We start from the raw sequence: 18,269 nt of genomic DNA, 5'->3' as shown, positions 1-18,269 counted from the left end.
TATGAATGCATAGGACGCTAAAAACACTCCAAAAATTAAGATCAAAGTCCTCTTCCCACTTACTTATTCTCTTGGAAGAATTAGCACTCTCATGACACGGGTAAGATCTGGAGTGAGAAGATGAGTTTCTTGAAACCTAGCACAGAAAAGGAATTTAGAAATACGTTCAATTCGAAACTATAATTGACGTATGATATAGACATGATGCATATAATAGTGTGAAGAAGGTTTTCGATGAGTTTGAGTTCAATTGAAACTCATTTGGATTACAGGTGGGTCATACAGGTGAGTAGGAGAACCCACTTGTGTAGTCTGTCTAGACCGGCAGATCATACTGGCTGGTCAGGCACCCACCGATAGAACCAGAGTGGTCAGGGGTGACGTGTATGTCACACCAGTGGGTTAGGCACCTGTCGGTCTTACCAATTGGTAGAACTAGAAGGGTCAGGGGTGACTGGTAAGCCACACCAGCAGGTCACGCACCCGTCAGTTCTCTTGGATTTTACTGTTTTCCTTCTTTCTTCCATTCCAACTCTTGGAACCCTAATAGGGTGGTTCCCAATTCATTTCCCACACATTCTAAGCCTCATCTACCTGATTAAACTATGGATCTAAGCTATTAACAAGATTTGGGAGAAGAAATCATACCTTTACTTGAAAATCCAAATCTTGGGATTTCTCTTCCCAAACTCAAATGTCACTTTGAATAACTCTCAAATCCTTGTTCCCCTTCTAAATTCTTTAAGGAAATCACATATAGGTTTCATTATTCCCTAGATTCAACCATACACACAAAGGGTTTAATCACATCTAAAGGGTTTATGATGTTACTCATCTTAGAATGTAGATCTCAAGGCACCAGACACTATTCCGGGTACGGAAAGGTAAGGTGTAGCTCCGGAATCCAAGGGGGAAGCCTCTTCCCTCTTCCTTCTCTCCTTCTTCCTCTTTCTCCCTCCTCTTTACTCCTCTCATCAACTTGCTGAAATCATAAATGAGGGAGAGAGAGAGAGAGAGAGAGAGAAGCTTTGTGAGAGAGAGCTATTTATTCTCTAGTGTCATAAATATCTTCTAAGGTCCGTTTGATTTTCCTCATTTATGGACCAAAACACATTAAATCGCATTTTCGGGCGATGTAGCCGACATCATCGGGCATACAAGACCTCATTACGATGAAGAGGTTGAAACACACGTGCTCATCCAAGCTGGGCATGCTGGGGTCCACAATACCCCAATAGGTGTGTCACACTGGTTGGTCTGACACCTACCAGTGACACCTACCAGTTGTCCAAACAAGCCAAGATTGCTGTATTTTAGAGGAAGATGGAGTCTTAACATGTACTTCACTCTCGCCACGTGTTATGGACCAAGTTTCTATCAGTCAAATACAATATCATACATTTTCTATTCATACATGGCCTTATGATATGTGCAAGGGCATGACTTAAGCGTGCGAATCACCTCGGGTTCCGGCTCAATCTTATCCGGCCACCTCGCATTTGATGTCACCCTTGCCATCATATATCACAAGGCATCGGCATCAACCCATTCTGGTTCGGACCTTGTAAGACCAACCCAAACCAATTGATCAATAAATCGGATTTAAAGAGCAGGGCTCTACATAATCTATCCCCACCAATTTAAGGGTTTACATCATTTTCACTCTTAGGCATTTGTGTCCATAGGTTAGGGTATTGACACATTTCTATTTGTTCGATCGATTTTCAATCCATAATCGAGCTCAAGATAATTGAGCTAATTCGACTATAATTGAGATTTAAAGAGCCAAATTAATCAATGGATAATTTACAATGCCACCCCTTGTAGAATGCCAATATTATAGGAACACCCCCTCTCTTTCACCAAATTAGACTCAGACCCCCTACCGTTAGTCTCCGTTAAAGAACATACTTTATATGCTGATGTCAACTATTATATTTTATTTTAAATACCAAAATACCGTTTCTAAATGTGAAGTACATTAAATACCCTAAATCCTCCCATTATTCACCAAAAAAGACAATCTTCAAGGATCCATTGTATCTCGGCAAGCTCAAGAGTCATGAGTTTGATAAGATTGATTGAGAAGTGTTAATGAAGATATGACCCCTATTAGTACCTATCGACGACCAAAGCCTTGTAATTTTGAAGTTGAGCCATGTCGTGCCGTGCTAAGGGCCTGTGTGGGTCTCCGGCTTGCATTAACACCCACTTGGCAGTGCATATGGTACAAGTGTTACAACGTAAGTCACCGGCCATCTTTTTCTGACAATGGTGTTTGCCTTATTCCATTTGCCGAGACTCATCTGAAAAGAGAAAAGAGACTAGAAGAACTAGGAGAGAGATCATGCCAAGCAAGTGCATGACAACCACAAAATATCTAACCGACAAAAATCATCATATCTAATTGTTTAGATTGCAAACTCTGGTTGGAGATAAAACCATCCTCGAATTCTTAAAGCTCAACTTGCTCTTGCTGCTGAAAAGATCTACATTTCATTCCAGATTACAAAGGAAATTTGTTAAAATCATTTAAAGGAAGATTGGGTAAATGGTATATACTATATGGGTTAAGATAGGGACTTCCCCCAAATTCTTTGGAGTAGTGTCTCCAATCTTCTCAATTGAAGAGAAATGAGATCGATCGAGGAGCAGTAAATGAAAATTCTTCACCTAAAAACAAAGACAGAAAAAAAGAGAAGTTGCAGTTTGCAGGTATAAATCATGATACAGCCAAATTGATCTCTCGGTGGGGAAAGGACACGTGTCACCCCTGAGACACGTGTCCTCCACCAGATAAGGATTCCAAGGACTCAATCACGCTCGATCACGTCGTTTGCATGAGGGGAATATTCCCCACAAGAAGGACGGTCGTATGGGAGAAGGACAGAGGAAAAGACAAGAAAAAACCCGAGCCCCGAAGAAGCATATAAGGAGGCTGAGAGGAAGGAAGAAGGTAAGCATTCAGACCCTCACCATTACTCCCTTACTTAAAACTGTGCGGCCGACCCTAACTTGAGTGTCGGAGGACTAACCCTGGACAAAGCTCCGGGCCTCCGCCGTCTATGCTTGTGCAGGACCAACTCGTGGGGTTTTTTTGCAGAAACAGATTGGCGCCGTCTGTGGGAACCGGCAGTAATGGTGGGGAGAACCTACAATCACAAGAGGACAAGAGCGACATCCAACATGGACATGGGGGAAGAACCTTCAGGGGAGCTTCCTCCCTTGGCGGAGATAGGACGAGAAAGGGGCAATGACGACCGGGAAGTGTCCATCAGGTACCAGCGTTCGGCTGGATATTCAGGAGTAAGTGATGAGGTAGCAATTCGAAGACCTCAAGGAAAAATATAACCAGATGGCCGAGACTATAAGGAAGGTCTCTAAAGCTGTCTCTCATAATACCGGTGGAGTACCCCCAGGTCCCCACGTCCAGTTTGAGAGAGCTCGAGATGAAGATCGGAGCAGTACAAGATCGACAAGGGCCGATCGTAACCCTCGAAATCGAGCGAGGGAGAGTCTCGCACCCCGAGGCAGGACGTAACACGCCGCCAGAGACCCACATGGGGATCCGCACCAAGGAGACAAACAGAGGCCCGAGGACTCGGGATTAAAGCGGATGATCCTAGACCTGAAGGATGAGATCAGGAAGGTGGCAGAAAACCAGACGGGAACTCACGAGCCGGACCTCACCAATGACATGGCCTTAGCTGACGAGGTCATAAGGGACTCGCTCCCGATCAGCTTTCGCCTACCCAAGTATGACACTTATGACGGGTCAGGGGACCCCGTCGATCACCTGGAAGGCTTCAAGGTCGCCATGCAGTTCCATCGGGTCTCGAAAAACATCATGTGTCGTGCCCTTCCATTGACGTTCAGAGGAGCGACGAGGCTATGGTACAATCGACTGTCGACGAAGTCGATCCACAGCTTCAGTGACCTGAGTTACTTCTTCATGAAGGGATTCTCTAGTAGCCAGCCCCTTCAGAAGACTACGTTGAACCTGACCAACGTCAAGCAGCAAGAAGGGGAATCGCTGCGAAACTACATGAAGCGATTCCAATAAGAGAAGATCACAATCAGAGGCCTAGACCTGAAGGAGGAGTTCACGGCCCTGTTAGGAGGCATCAAGGACAAGGAGTTGAAGAGGTCCCTAGCGAAGCATACACCTAGGAATCTGACCGAGATGAGGGCACGATGCGATAAGTACATCCAGATGGAAGAAACCCTCCGGGCCAATGAAGAAGCCGAAAGGAAGGCGGCGAGAAAGAGGCTCTCAAGGGTTGACGATAAACCCTCCGAAGAAGGCAAAAGACGAAAGTCTGAGCGCGGTCGGGCCCCCAGTCCACCAAGGAAGTTTGAGAAGTACGCACCCCTGAACCGAAGGCGAACAGAGGTACTAATGCAGATAAAAGATTCCCCGGATGCCAGAGCCATGAAGTGGCCAGGAAAGATGGGGCGACACCCCGAGAGACGCAATGTGGACATATATTGCCACTTCCACAGAGACCATGGCCATGATACCGAGGACTGTTGGCATCTCAAGGGGTAGATAGAAGGAATGATCCGAAGGGGATACCTAGGTCGATTTGTAGATCGGGAAAAGGAGGTGGCCCCAGATGGCAATGGCCGGAGGGATAACCGTCAGAGAGATAGCGGAGGTCATTATGAGAGAAGGGGGCTCACCCGCAGAGGCAATCAGGAACGGCGAAGGAACCAGACACCCGAGGAAGCTGAGCGTCACCCCCAAGATGAGAATAAAAGCCCAACTAGAGTTATAGCAACCATCTATGGAGGCCCATCCACTGGAGAGAGTTCAGTCTCTGCCAGGAAAGCGAAGGCCTACACGAGAAGTGTACATATGGAAGAATGGCCGAACAAGAAGGCGAAGACGGGGACAGTTATCTCCTTCTTAGATGATGATCTGGAAGGGGTACAGACTCCACATGACGATGCCTTGGTTATCACCATGACCATAGCGGATTGCAAAGTGAAGAGGATCTTAGTGGATAACGGCAGTTCAGCTGATATCCTGTTCCTTGAAGCTTTCCAGAAGATGGGCCTAGACGAGGGAAAGTTAAAGAAGGTCGAACACCCATTGCAGGGATTCTCCGGCGTCCCGGTGAAGGTGGAAGGGTCGATTGAGTTGCTGGTAAGAGCTGGCACCGGAGATCACCAAGCGACGGTCATGATCAACTTCCTGGTGGTGGGCATTACATCGGCATACAATGTCATACGAGGAAGGTTCGGATTGAACCTACTAAAGGCTGTCGTCTCCACTCCCCATCTCAAGATGAAATTCCCAACCAAGAATGGTGTCAGGGCGATCAGGAGGCATCCCGGAGGTGTTACGCCACTACCCTATGGGGAAAAGAAAAGGCGGGCGAGGCGCTCCTAATAGAGGATCTGAGCGATGATGCGAGTTATCAACGAGGGGAGCCGGCCGAAGATTTGGTGCAAGTTGAAGCCGAAGAGGGGGATGACGCCTGGCAGTTTCAGATTGGGGCTACCATGCCAAGGTTGCAGCGAGAAAGACTCGTCTCATTCCTACGGAACAACACTGACGTCTTCGCCTGGTCAGCTTCGGATATGCCCGGGATAGATTGAGAGGTGATAGAACATTATCTGAATGTTAGCCCAATGAAGAAGCCGGTGCAGCAGAAGAAGAGGAATTTTGCCCCCAAAGGAAGCAAAAAATAGATGAGGAAGTGGAGAAGTTGCTGAAGGCCCAGTTCATCCGCGAGATCCAGTACCCGGAGTGGATATCTAATATGGTAATGGTCCTAAAGGCAAACGGGAAGTGGAGGATCTGCATCGACTTCACCGACCTGAATAAGGCCTGCCCGAAGGACACATACCCCCTACCGAAGATAGAACTCCTCATCGACGCCACAGCGGGATACGAGGCGCTGAGTTTCATGGATGCATACTCGGGGTACAACCAAATCAAAATGTCCGAGGCTGATGTCCCGAAAACATCCTTCATAACCGAGGGTGGGCTGTACTGCTATGAGGTCATGCCTTTCGGGCTAAAAAACGCAGGGGCCACCTATCAAAGGTTGGTGAATAAAATTTTCAAATGGATGATCGGCAAAACCATGGAAGTATATGTGGACGATATGCTCGTAAAAAGCCTGAAGGCGAAAAGACACATCTAAGACTTAGAAGAGGCATTCCAGGTGCTGAGACGGTATGGCATGAAGCTGAACCCAGCGAAATGTGCATTCGGAGTAGCCTCGGGAAAGTTCCTCGGCTTCATCATCTCGGAGAGAGGAATTGAAGCCAACCCAGTCAAAATACAAGCCATTCGGGACATGAGGTCACCCCAGAACGTGAAGCAAGTCCAGGAGCTAACGGGTCGGGTCGCCGCCCTCGGGCGATTCATGTCTCAGTCTGTAGATAGATGCCTCCCCTTCTTCAAAGCGCTAAAAGGGACCAAAAAGTTCGAGTGGACGGAGGAGTGCGAAAATTATTTTGAACAATTGAAGGAGTACTTGGCCGCACCCCCGCTGCTGACGAAGCCGAACACTGGGGATACCTTGCAACTATACCTTACTGTATCGGCAGTGGCGGTAAGCACCGTACTGACGAAGGAGGAAGGAAGGCAACAACGGCCAATATACTATGTCAGCCGAACCCTTCTAGATGCCGAAACAAGATACAGAAAGGTGGAGAAAGTGGCATACGTCCTTGTGACAGCGACAAGAAAGCTGAGACCATATTTTCAATCACATACGGTATGCGTACTCACCGACCAGCCCCTGAAGAAGATACTGCAGCGGCCGGATATGTCTGATCGCCTGGTAAATTGGGCCATAGAGTTGGGAGAATTCAACATCCAGTACAAGCCGAGAACCGTAATTAAAGCACAGGCCCTCGCAGACTTCCTAGCGGAGGCGACACTCCCCGATGACCCGTATGAATCTGCCGAGGACCGAGGAGATGAGGCTTGGACATTGTACGTGGATGGGGCTTCCAACAGCTAAGGAAGCAGCACAGGAATCGTGTTGGTAAGCCCCGAGGGTTTCAAAGTAGAATATGCCCTACGGTTCGACTTCGACGCCTCCAACAACGAAGTAGAATACGAAGCGATAATAGCCGGAATTAATCTGGATCGGGCTTTGATGGTGAAGGAACTGGTAGTGCATATCGACTCCCAACTCGTGATGCGACAGGCGAATGGAGAATATGAGGCCAAAGAGCAAAGGATGGCCGAATACTTGAACACGGTACGAGACAGGTTAGCGGCTTTCAAGGAATTTGAGGTAAGGCAGGTGTCACGAGAAGAGAATGCTAGTGCAGACGCACTGTCACAGCTGGCCACCTCCGACTTCGTAGATCTTGGACGAGCGGTGTATTTCAAAGTGCTATCACAGCAAAGCATCGAAAAACCCCGAGAGGTATTACCCGTAGGTGAAAACGGCCAAAGCTGGATGAATGCCATAACAGAATACCTCAAAGAAGGAAAGCTCCCAGAGAATAGGGATGAGGCACGAAACATAAGAATGAGGTCGGCGCGCTTCTTCCTAAAGGACTAGACGCTATATAAGATAGGGTTCACCTTGCCATACCTCAAGTGCCTGGATTCATCCGACGGTGAGTACGCACTCCGGGAAGTGCATGAAGGGATATGCGACCAACACCTAGGAGCCCAGGCCCTGGCGTATAAAGTACTAAGGCAGGGCCTGTACTGGCCAACAATGAGGAAGGATGTAGAATCACTAGTCAGGAAGTGCGTCAAGTGCCAGATGTTTGCCCCCGTGCCTAGGCTACATTCTACCGAGCTCTCATACTTATCGAGCCCAGTACCATTCGCCATATGGGGGATCGACATCCTAGGCCCATTCCCCCTGGCCACGAGACAAAGGAAGTTTACCGTGGTGGCAGTCGACTACTTCACGAAGTGGGTAGAAGCCGAAGCCCTAGCGACGATAACTGAAAAGAACATAAGGGACTTCTTCCAAAGGGTGGTAGTCTATAGATTTGGAATCCCCCAGGTTGTGGTGACGGACAATGGAACTCAGTTTTCCAATCCAACCTTCAACGCGTTCTGTGAGGCCCTCGGCATCGACCACAGGAAAACCTCCGTCGGGTATCCACCGACCAACGGGCAGACAGAAGTAACCAACCGTACACTAATTCAAGGAATAAAAAAGAGGCTAGACAACGCCAAAGGCCTATGGGCAGACGAGTTGCACCACATCCTCTGGGCTTACCGCACTACTGAGAGATTAGCCACCGGAGAAACACCCTTCATGTTAACATACGGCACTGAAGCTGTACTTCCAGTGGAGATAGGGACCATTACCCATCGGATTCGGTACTACAATGAAGACGAAAATGATGGAGGGCTCCGAGCGAATCTAGAGCTCTTGGCAGAAACCAGAGACACTTCGCAAGAAAGGATCGCTGCTTTCCAACAAAGGGTCGCGAGGCACTACAACACCAAAGTTCGAAAGAACGAGTTCAGGAAGGGTGACCTCGTCCTCAGAATGGCAGAATTGTCGGACCCAAGACATCAAAGGGAGCTAGATCCAAATTGGGAAGGGCCCTACAGAGTCTCGAGGGTAATATGACCAGGGTCCTATCACCTGGAGACTACGGGGGGAGGAAGGGTACCCCGATCATGGAACTCTCAGAACTTAAGAAAATTCCATCAGTAGTGAAGTGGCGAGCACGCACACTTGTCGTTTGTAGTTTTTGCCGCTTGTAGTTTTTTGCAATTCTCGCCCTTATGCACTTTTAAGTTGTAATTCTTCATCCTAAACTCCGGAAGATTTCATTCATGGATAATACGAAAGCTGGTTTACGGCAATTGAGAGGAATTCTCCAGTCTGATGACCTTTAACTCTGCTGAACGACTTTGACCGAAGGTCTTCACCTCGATCAGGGCCTCGACGATGGAGGCCGAGCCGAACTGGCCGAAGGTCTTTCCCTCGATCGAGGCCTCGGGAAAAGGTCGAGCCGAATTGGCTGACGGTGTTTGCCTTGGTCAGGGGCCTCAGGCAGAGAACAAGCTTCGCAGAGCTAGCACCCACTCCTCGGCCGAGGCACGAGCAAGGCTGGGCTGACCTGGCCGAGGGTCCCACCGTCGGCCTGTGACCCGACTCTTGGGCTGAAGGAACTTACCAAAGGCAATCCATTGTTGGGACCGACGACTATCGAAGGGTCGGCCTTCGTCTAAGTCTCGGATCCATGCCAGTCTAAGAGACCCTTCGGCTGGAGCTGAGGGTGAACACTTGGTAAAAATTGCTTGATGTTCGTAGGGTCGGCCTTCGTCTAAGTCTCGGATCCATGCCAGTCTAAGAGACCCTTCGGCTGGAGCCGAGGGAGAACACTTAATAAAAATTGCTTGATGCTCGTAGGGTCGGCCTTCGACTAAGTCTCAGATCCATACGCCTAACAGACCCTCCAGGTCCCTCAAGTCCCGTCCTCGGACTCAGGAAACCTATCCAATAAGCCGAGGCGAGAGGACCGAGCTGTGCTCAAGTCCTAGGGGTTTCGGCCTCTTTGCACCTAGCTACAGATTAAAGACTACCTTACTAAGAGGGACACAGAAGGCGAGAGAAATGAAAGGCAAAAAGGATTCATGCATTCATAAAGCCCGAAGGCAAAGATTACAAGACAGGTCCGAAGGCCGTAGTTACATTCGAAGCCCGAAGGCTGATTACATAAGGCCTAAAGGCCAAGACTACAAGAAGCGCGAAGGCTGATTACATAACAGAAAAAAAAGGGGGTGGTCTGAGCTGAGGCCCGAGGTGACATCAAGGGGCGAGCGTTGGGTTCGCGGCCTCGTCTTCGGCTTGGAGGGTCTCCTGATCAGAACCTCCGTGGCTGGGAGTCAGGGGACTTCTCGGTGCAGCTGGACCTCACCTTCCTCGCTGTAGCCTCCGCCATCGACATGGGCAACCTCAATGGCTGATGGGGCCGCTTCCACGTCGTCATCCTCGAAGATGAGGCCACTGTCCTCGAAGGAGACCCCAGGGTAACGCTCGAGGACCCAATCTCGGACCTCGGTAGCGCCTATTGTGAACCCCGGGGCGATTGCGCGCTTTGTCTCCTCCCTGAAGTCCTCGGAGGACCGATACTCCTCGACCCCTCGGGCCTCGATTTCCTAAATTCGAGCCTTCATCTGCGACTTTAGCTCCGCGAGCTTCCGATCGCACTCTCGGCGCTCGAAGACGAGTTCCTTCTCCAAGTGCTCCACGTTCATGAGGAGGACGGAGCGCTCGTTCTCCAGGGCGACCTTCTGTCTCTTGACGACCTCGAGGTCTCGGCACATAGCCGCCAGTTGACCCATCTGATTTTGTGCCTACATGAAACACCGAAGGTTAGAATGCTAAGACAAAAAAAAAAAGAGAAGAAGAAGAAGAGGGTAGGGGGACCGAAGCTTACCCCGACCATGAAGATGCAAGAAGTCGTGATCATGGCCGCCGTCCCTTGCTGCTGAGCCTCGATGGCATCTTGGGGAAGACTCCCCTTCATCACCTACTCACGAGCGACCCGCCCGACGGCCAGCGTGTCATCCTCCTTCACTGACCATTGAGGGACGAACCCCACTTCGGCCCTCTCCGTCGCCACCCTCGGGCCTCTGGAGGCGGCGGCAGGGGAGGGGTCTTGCGCAGGCCCGTCTCGGCCCGGAGCAGCGAGGGCCTGGACCGCCTCGGTGCTCAGCCCCTCGACTTTGGACCTCTTCTTCGGGGTCTCGGAGGATGGCCCCTTCTTCTCCTTCCGCTTCGGCCTCGGCTGTTGTTGGGCGTCCCGCGCCTTGGCCTCCTTGATTTGTGCCTGCCTTGCCATGGCGGCGGCCTTAGCCTCGGCCCTGGTGACTTGCACTGCAAAAAGAAACAAGGGAATCAGTACGAAGAACCGACACCCGAAGGAAGCAAAAGGGGCTAGCCTAACTCACCCGGGCTAAGCCCGAATCTGAAGAGTATGGTGTCGGACTTGAGGCAGTCGGCCTCGACTGGAGAACAGTCTTCTTGCCGCCTCGCCATTGCCAATGACTCCGCGTCTGCCCCAAATAGGGCAGGGGCGGAGTTCACCTCCCTAAGGTCCGGGATGTCCCAAACCGTGCCGAAGGGCACCCCCTCGGTCAACCTCACAAAGACAAACTTTTCCTTCCACCCGTGGATGGAAATCGGGTAACCCTTTAGTAGCCGAAGGTCCTTTCGGGGCAAAAGTAATACCAACCCGAAAGCCCCTTGCAGGCCTGAAGGAGAAAACAATTAATGAAGAGGGGGAGGGAGAGGGGCCTTTGGTGCCTTACGAAGAAGACGATGAAGCTGAGCACTTGTTGCCACCCGTTCGGCGTCAGCTGGGTCGGGCATACCCCATAGTGCCGAAACACTTGGGTGAAGAAAGGGTGGAGAGGCAGCCGAAGGCTGGCCTTAAAGGCCTCCTTGTACAAGCACAGCTCCTCGGAGTTCCGATAGCTGGCTCGATCGGATGGCCTGGGTAGACGGACCTCGAAAGCGTCTGAGACACCGAAGGAGGCCCTCAGCTCCTCCAGTTTTGGCTTGTCCATCGTGGAGACGATGTTGAGAGCCTCCACTTCTAAGGGCTCTTGGGTCTGAGCTCGAGAATCGAGCACCCTCTCCCTGAACCCTATGCCGTTGGAGCCACTCCTGGACCCCGACGGAGAGGCTGCGGACGATGAGTCGCGGGAGGAGGGAGAGTCAGTGGAATCCGTGGACATCCCTCATACTTCCCCTGGACTCCTATGCCTACGTTTCGGCCTCGTCCTCTCGGAGGACGATGGGCTGTAGCCCGACGAGGAAGACATCACTTACTTGTGGGTGTCGCTAAACTAGGGGAAGTCAAGACGAAGACGAAGGTTCGAAAAGAACACCGAGGCCGAAGGTGAGCTCTCCGAAGGGAAAAGAAAAGTGCCCCACAAATGGCCCCCCACACTATATAGATGGGGAGAAAGACGGTACGACTACCTGAGCATTAATGGCGTCTCCAAGTCAGAGTATGAAGCCTCGAGGTTCACGCCCAAACGGACCTGATAGAAGGTCCCCCCTCGGTTGGGAGTGCGGCCAAAGTGGAACGGACCTGACCGAGGGTCCCCCTCTCGGTTGGGAGTTCGGCCAAAGCCGAACGGACCTGACCGAGGGTCCCCCCTCGGTTGGGAGTGCGACCAAAGCCGAACGGACCTGACCGAGGCTCCCCTCTCGGTTGGGAGTGCGGCCAAAGCCAAACGGACCTGACCGAGGGTCCCCCTCTCAGCTAGGAGTTCGGCTAAAGCCAAACGGACTTGACCAAGGGTCCCCCTCTTGGTTGGGAGTTCGGCCAAAGCCGAACGGACCTGACCGAGGTTCCCCCTCTCGGTTGGGAGTTTGGCCAAAGCCGAATGGACCTGACCGAGGGTCCCCCTCTCGGCTGGGAGTTCGGCCAAAGCCGAACGAACATGACCGAGGGTCCCCCTCTTGGTCGGGAGTTCGACCAAAGCCGAACAGACCTGACCGAGGGTCCCCCTCACGGTTGGGAGTCCAGCCAAAGCCGAACGGACCTGACTGAGGGTCCCCCTCTCGGTTGGGAGTTCGACCAAAGCCGAACGGACATGACCGAAGGTCCCCCTCTCGGTTGAGATTTTGGCCAAAGCCGAACAGACCTGACCGAGGGTCCCCCTCTCGGTTAGGAGTTCGGCCAAAGCCGAATGGACCTGACCGAGGGTCCCCCTCTCGGTTGGGAGTTCGGCCAAAGCCGAACAGACCTGACCGAAGGTCTCCCTCTCGGTCGGGAGTTCGGCCAAAGCCGAACGGACCTGACTGAGGGTCCCCCCCTCGGTTGGGAGTTCGGCCAAAGCTGAACGGACTTGACCGAGGGTCCCCCTCTCGGTTGGGAGTTCGGCCAAAGCCGAACGGACCTAATCGAGGGTCCCCCTCTAAAGTTGGTTACTCCCACAGGAAGAAACTCCTAGTGGGAGTAAGGGGGCTCCTGATATAACGAAATTGATCTCTCGATGGGGAAATGACACATATCGCCCCTGAGACACGTGTCCTCCACCAGATAAGGATTCCTAGGACTCAATCATGCTCGATCACTTCGTTTGCATGAGGGGAATATTCCCCACAAGAAGGACAGTCGTATGGGAGAAGGACAGAGGAAAAGACAAGAAAAAACCCTAGCCCCGAAGAAGCATATAAGGAGGCCGAGAGGAAGGAAGAAGGTAAGCATTCAGACCTTCACCATTACTCCCTTACTTAAAACTGTGCGGCCGACCCTAACTTGAGCGTCGGAGGACTAACCCCGGACAAAGCTCCGGGTCCGCCATCTGTGCTTGTGCAGGACCAACTCACGGGGTTTTTTGGCAGCAACAAATCACATCCCCTAAACTACAGTAACACCAACTTATCCAATCACACATACAATGTTGGGCTCCTGATTACAGATCCATCTTTGTCAAAATCAATTAGATCGAAAGAACCCAGATGAGTTCTACCTTGAGCTAGGACTCAAGTAACCGAACTTATTCAAGAGATCTATGTCCTCCTCGTCTTCCTCGGTAGTTGAGGGACCTTTTTCTTCACCCAAGCCCTCACTATCGTGAGTTGCATCATTAGTTTCAGACCTGGTTCTAAACTACGGCTAGGTTATGTTTTTGGAAACTTCCTATTCATATTTAAGTTGCTGAATCCAATGGATGTTGGGATTGAAAGGGTTATGGATTAGCGGCCTACGCCTGAAATTTGACATTGGTTAGTGTTGTATTCAGAAATTTCCATTGCCTGAAATTAGATATGTTCTACCACAACCAAATGGCATTCATGAGGAAGAACATGAATAATTCTGGCCAATGAACTCCCCCTCTGAAACTCTCTAACTCCCGATCTCCTTTCTCTGAAAAGCTCTCTTTAACTTGTGAAAATCTCCCTAAAACCCTATTCCTCATTTAAAGAACCCATAGCTATTGGCCGCCATGACCAAAACCGTCGTTGAGGTCACCCACACTTGATCTTAAGGATCGTAGGGATCCTGAACATTTTTTTAAAACACCCAAGTCGGCCTCGAGGTTCAGAGAGAGAGAGAGAGAGAGAGAGAGAGAGAGAGTGGTAGGTTCCACCGAAGAAGAAGCTGGATCATCGGCAGTAGCTACTGTTGTGGACGATCAGTGAACAATCACTTAGGTAAAATATGATTTATCATTTGTTTTAGTTAAAAGGGTAAAAATGTCATTTCAAATCCTTATTTAACGGAGACTGACGATAAGGGGTCTGAGTATAATTTGGTGAAAGAGAGGAGGTGTTCTAATAATATTGGCATTCTCCAAGGAGTGGTGCTGTAAATTACCCTTAATTAATTGAATTAAGTGGAAACAAGTTTAAACAGGCTAATCAGGTTATAAATGATCAGTTATTGGTCACAATATTTGATCGATCCTAATCAAACAACCATCGAGCCATTATCTTACACCAATATCATTCAATTAATAATTGATTGGTGCTTTTTCACAAAAAAAAGAAAAAAAAGAAAAAAGAAAAAAAAAAGAAGATTGGTGCTTAGAGTCAACCCTTTTAACAATTAAACAGACCAGTCAAGGCTTCAACCGATTGATTCAAATCAGGCCTTAAGTGTGCGGGCTAACTTTTGGCAGCCCTAATTTATTCCGTGGGTGGAATATTCCGCTCAGCTAGGGTTTATGGATTTTTTTAGGGTATGCGCTTATAAATAGCCTTCGAGTCTTCCATGATCAGAACCCGCAGCGTCTTTCCTTCTCTCTCATCACTTTGAGGCTTTGTATGGTTTTTGATCTGTCAACGATCAGCAAAGGCATGGAAGAAGCATCAAATGATGAGTGAAAGTGCAATAATACGGTCGATGCATTCAGGATTTGCTATCTTCTTCGTTTAGAATTTATATTCTCTTTTTGACCTTTTTTCCCATTTGTTTCTCTTTGTGGGTGGATATGATGAGTAAACCTCTTGGTCTGTGGTTCTGATTAACCATGACAGACACCAATCGCTGATAACCTCTGATCTCCCCCAGATTTTAAAACCTTAACAAATTTTTATTTCAGTGTTGGTTAAAACCCTAATTTTTCTGGTTTGATTTCGATTTCTTTTCCAATATGAAACTAAGTAGAAAAACACTAATTTTTCTGGTTTGATTTCAATTTCTTTCCCTTTTTTTTCGACTTCAGAGATTTTGGGAAAGAAATCTCAGAGGCGAAAAATTGATTAATCTTTTACAATAGTTCGGAATCGGTTTGATCGATAACCTGGAATTGCGGGAACTGCCGATTCGTTGATTTTTTCTATTTAGTATTGATATTAACTTTGTTTTTCAAAACTCGTTTTGGATCGTTTCTAGCCTTGTTAACTCTGAATATTGCGCAGTCCGTTAACGAGTTTATAACCTCTAGTTGTCTCCACTCAGTCGCCTGCCATTCTGCAAATATTTGAGGTTAAGTTTGTCTGCAAAATGTCGGCCAAACTTCACATTCTCAAGCTAAAAAATGAGGGTTTAGTGGCCCTCAATGCAACGACTAGGAGAGTCTGCATCTTCCCCAGCAATGAGTATCGGATGACTGGGAGCATCTAATCACAGGCCTTAAGGGTTCTGAACCTCCCAATGTTCACTGTATCGATTACATCGACTATGAGAGGGTAGGAGAGAGAATTGTACTGCCTAGATGGTTCTTAGCCTTCGAGTGTAATTTAACTTTTTTCACTTTAGAAACCTTATTGAATTACTTTACCAACTAAAGCAAAATCTTATCGCATAAAGGCAACTCCATTACTTTCTAATAGGTCAGATCAATATCAATATGCCAAAAAAAAAAAAAAAAAATCAATATCAAACCCATGTTCTGCCCATGTAGTTCTCATTTTATTAGATCAGCGGATCTAAACCACGAGGTAGCCCATGTTACTTTGGAATCTTTTGAGGGGCATCATTTTTGAGATAAACTTTTAGCATGGAAAATTTTACCCCCCCCCCCAAAAAAAAAAGAAAAAGAAAAAGAAAATATGGGATGGAAATGATATGGCTTCCTGATTATTGAATGTAGAGGCTATGAGTTGCAGCTTGTAATGATCAAGATGAAGAGAGAGGTTTATATGATACATTTATCGGTTTATGTTGGATTAAACCAATTTGAAAAAAAAAAAAAAAAATCCAACCCAATCTTGGATTGTTATTTTGAATTTCAAAATCTGAAACCCACCCTAGGTGTTACATGCTCTCATTGATCTCTCTTACATGTTCTCTCTCTCTCTCTCTCTCTCTCTCCTCTTCTCTTCTCTTCTGGTGAACAATATTCGATCCGTTGTGGTTGATTCCAAACTAACTGATGTGGCTGATTCCAAACTAAAAACGCACTTGCAATTGGTTTAAAGAGTGAACTCTTTCTAGTTAACAGTATTCGTTCTCTTATGGTGAACAATATTCTCTCTCTCTCTCTCTCTCTCTCTCTCTCTTCTAGTTAACAGTATATATATGTGTATATATATATATATTTTTAACAGATTATAGAGGAATTTATCATCTGTGTAGCAAAAATTTCAAATAGGTTTTCTCTTTTCTTCATCTCGATCTGTCTTGGTTCCCATATGTGTATTAGTTTTCAAATATGCTAAATAGGTTTGTAAGTCTATAAATCCAATTATTATGTAATGTTTGAGACCAGAGTGTTCAATAACAAGTACACTTGTGTTTGGTATCAAAGCCATGATATTGCCGCCCATGAGGTGTCACTAGCATCTGTCTGAAGGATCCTTTTTCCTGCAGATGGAATCTGGAGAGGTGGGAGAGACTGAACAATCTTCTTTATTTGCTTTACTACAGAAGTATTCTGCATTGACCATTGGGGGGCATTATTTTTGAATAGGCCATAGAGGGTCTCTGTGAGTTTAGCCTTCTATGAGATGAACTCAGATATGTAATTGACAATGCCGAGGATTGCTCACTGCATTGGACCTTGGTCATGAGGTGCAGGACCCAGACATCACATATCTAATGACCATGCACCACGGGTTTTTGCTTGGACATGATTTCCTTCAGAATAACCAATGGGATAGTGACAGTGGTTCAGACACTGATTAAAGCAGAAATAATTAAAGTACTTTAATTATTTTGTGTGTCGTGTACCTTTCCTATTTTGTTTTTAGTCCAGATGTATAAGAATCATCTGTGTTTGAAGAAGAGGAGTGCTTGGTATGGAAAAGAGGCCAAAGAGGAATTTTGTGGTGGCTGTACAGTAAGGGCTTAGAGGAAGTTTGTAAGAGTATTTGGGTTCTATGGTGGCTGAATTATATTGCATCCGGAGGTAGACTGAACATCTTTAGATGTTGTGACAATATGCATGAGTTCCATGTGAAGCTGCTCAATTTTGCTCTTGAGATAACGGATATCTCCTTTGAACTGGAGGAGCTGTAGAGAGGTATTTTCCTGAAAAGAGACCAACTTTTGTAGATACTGATTTTGAACCAAAGCATATTCTGCTTGCTAGTTGAGGTCTGCTTCTAGTCTTGTATTCTCTGGTCTACTAATCGGGTTTGATCTGCGTAGCCAACTTCCTTCCCTCCGATGGAGCCCAAAAGGTCTTACTTTCAAAAGGCAGCTTCTTCCATGGACTACAGTCCCACGACTGTTCTCTGCTATTCCTTTGGAAGATATCCACCAACAGTTGCTGAAGGATTGCTGTGCTGAGTCCCACTCTGAATTTCTTGCAAAGTGTTCCGCTCCCTTATGGTATAATCCTGAATATTTCATCAAATTCCTATGTTGGGAAGAGCTTAATTTTTACTGGTTGTTTGGACACAAGGTCAACAATGAAAATTTGGCCATTAGTAGCTAGAAACTGTTGCTTACAAGGTTTCCAATTGTGGGAAGGAAGAATATGGGGGCCATGATAGTGAGGAGTGAGGACTGCTCTTGTATCAAAGTAGGCAATAACCTTCACAAGCCGATCCCAACTAGTTGGTTGGACATAAACTGGGGCCAGGGTACAGTGTACCAAGATATTCAGGTCAGAGAACTGCATCAATCAAATGCCATAATAATTTAGTGCTAGAGAGATCACAGTTATACTAGCAAAGGGTGGAACAAGACTTACTGAGCAAGTTAACACTTCAATCCCCAATTAAGGGACCAACTAACAACTCGAGCACTACTATTAATTAATACCCCTTCATAAGTGACACGCTTTCTTGCCAAATGAAAGTTCTGATTTTGCAAATATACATCAAATCCCAATAGAAGTTGTTGAATAAAAAATTCAGAGCAACTTCTAATGGAAAGATAGTCCTTCCTCTCCCCACCCCCCC

General features: G+C 47.8%; 1 long non-coding RNA gene across 1 annotated transcript; it reads left to right on the top strand.

The window, feature by feature from the left end:
* Positions 1-14,699: 14,699 nt before the first annotated feature.
* Positions 14,700-18,015, top strand: LOC122075881. Its single transcript, XR_006139373.1, has 2 exons — positions 14,700-17,383; positions 17,512-18,015. It is a non-coding gene; the product is annotated as an uncharacterized LOC122075881 (long non-coding RNA).
* Positions 18,016-18,269: the final 254 nt, after the last annotated feature.

Source organism: Macadamia integrifolia, chromosome 1 (assembly GCF_013358625.1).
Source record: "Macadamia integrifolia cultivar HAES 741 chromosome 1, SCU_Mint_v3, whole genome shotgun sequence".
NCBI classification, from domain to species: domain Eukaryota; kingdom Viridiplantae; phylum Streptophyta; class Magnoliopsida; order Proteales; family Proteaceae; genus Macadamia; species Macadamia integrifolia.
The sequence above is the reverse complement of the archived record's forward strand: the minus strand, read 5'-3'. Positions and strand labels throughout refer to the sequence as shown.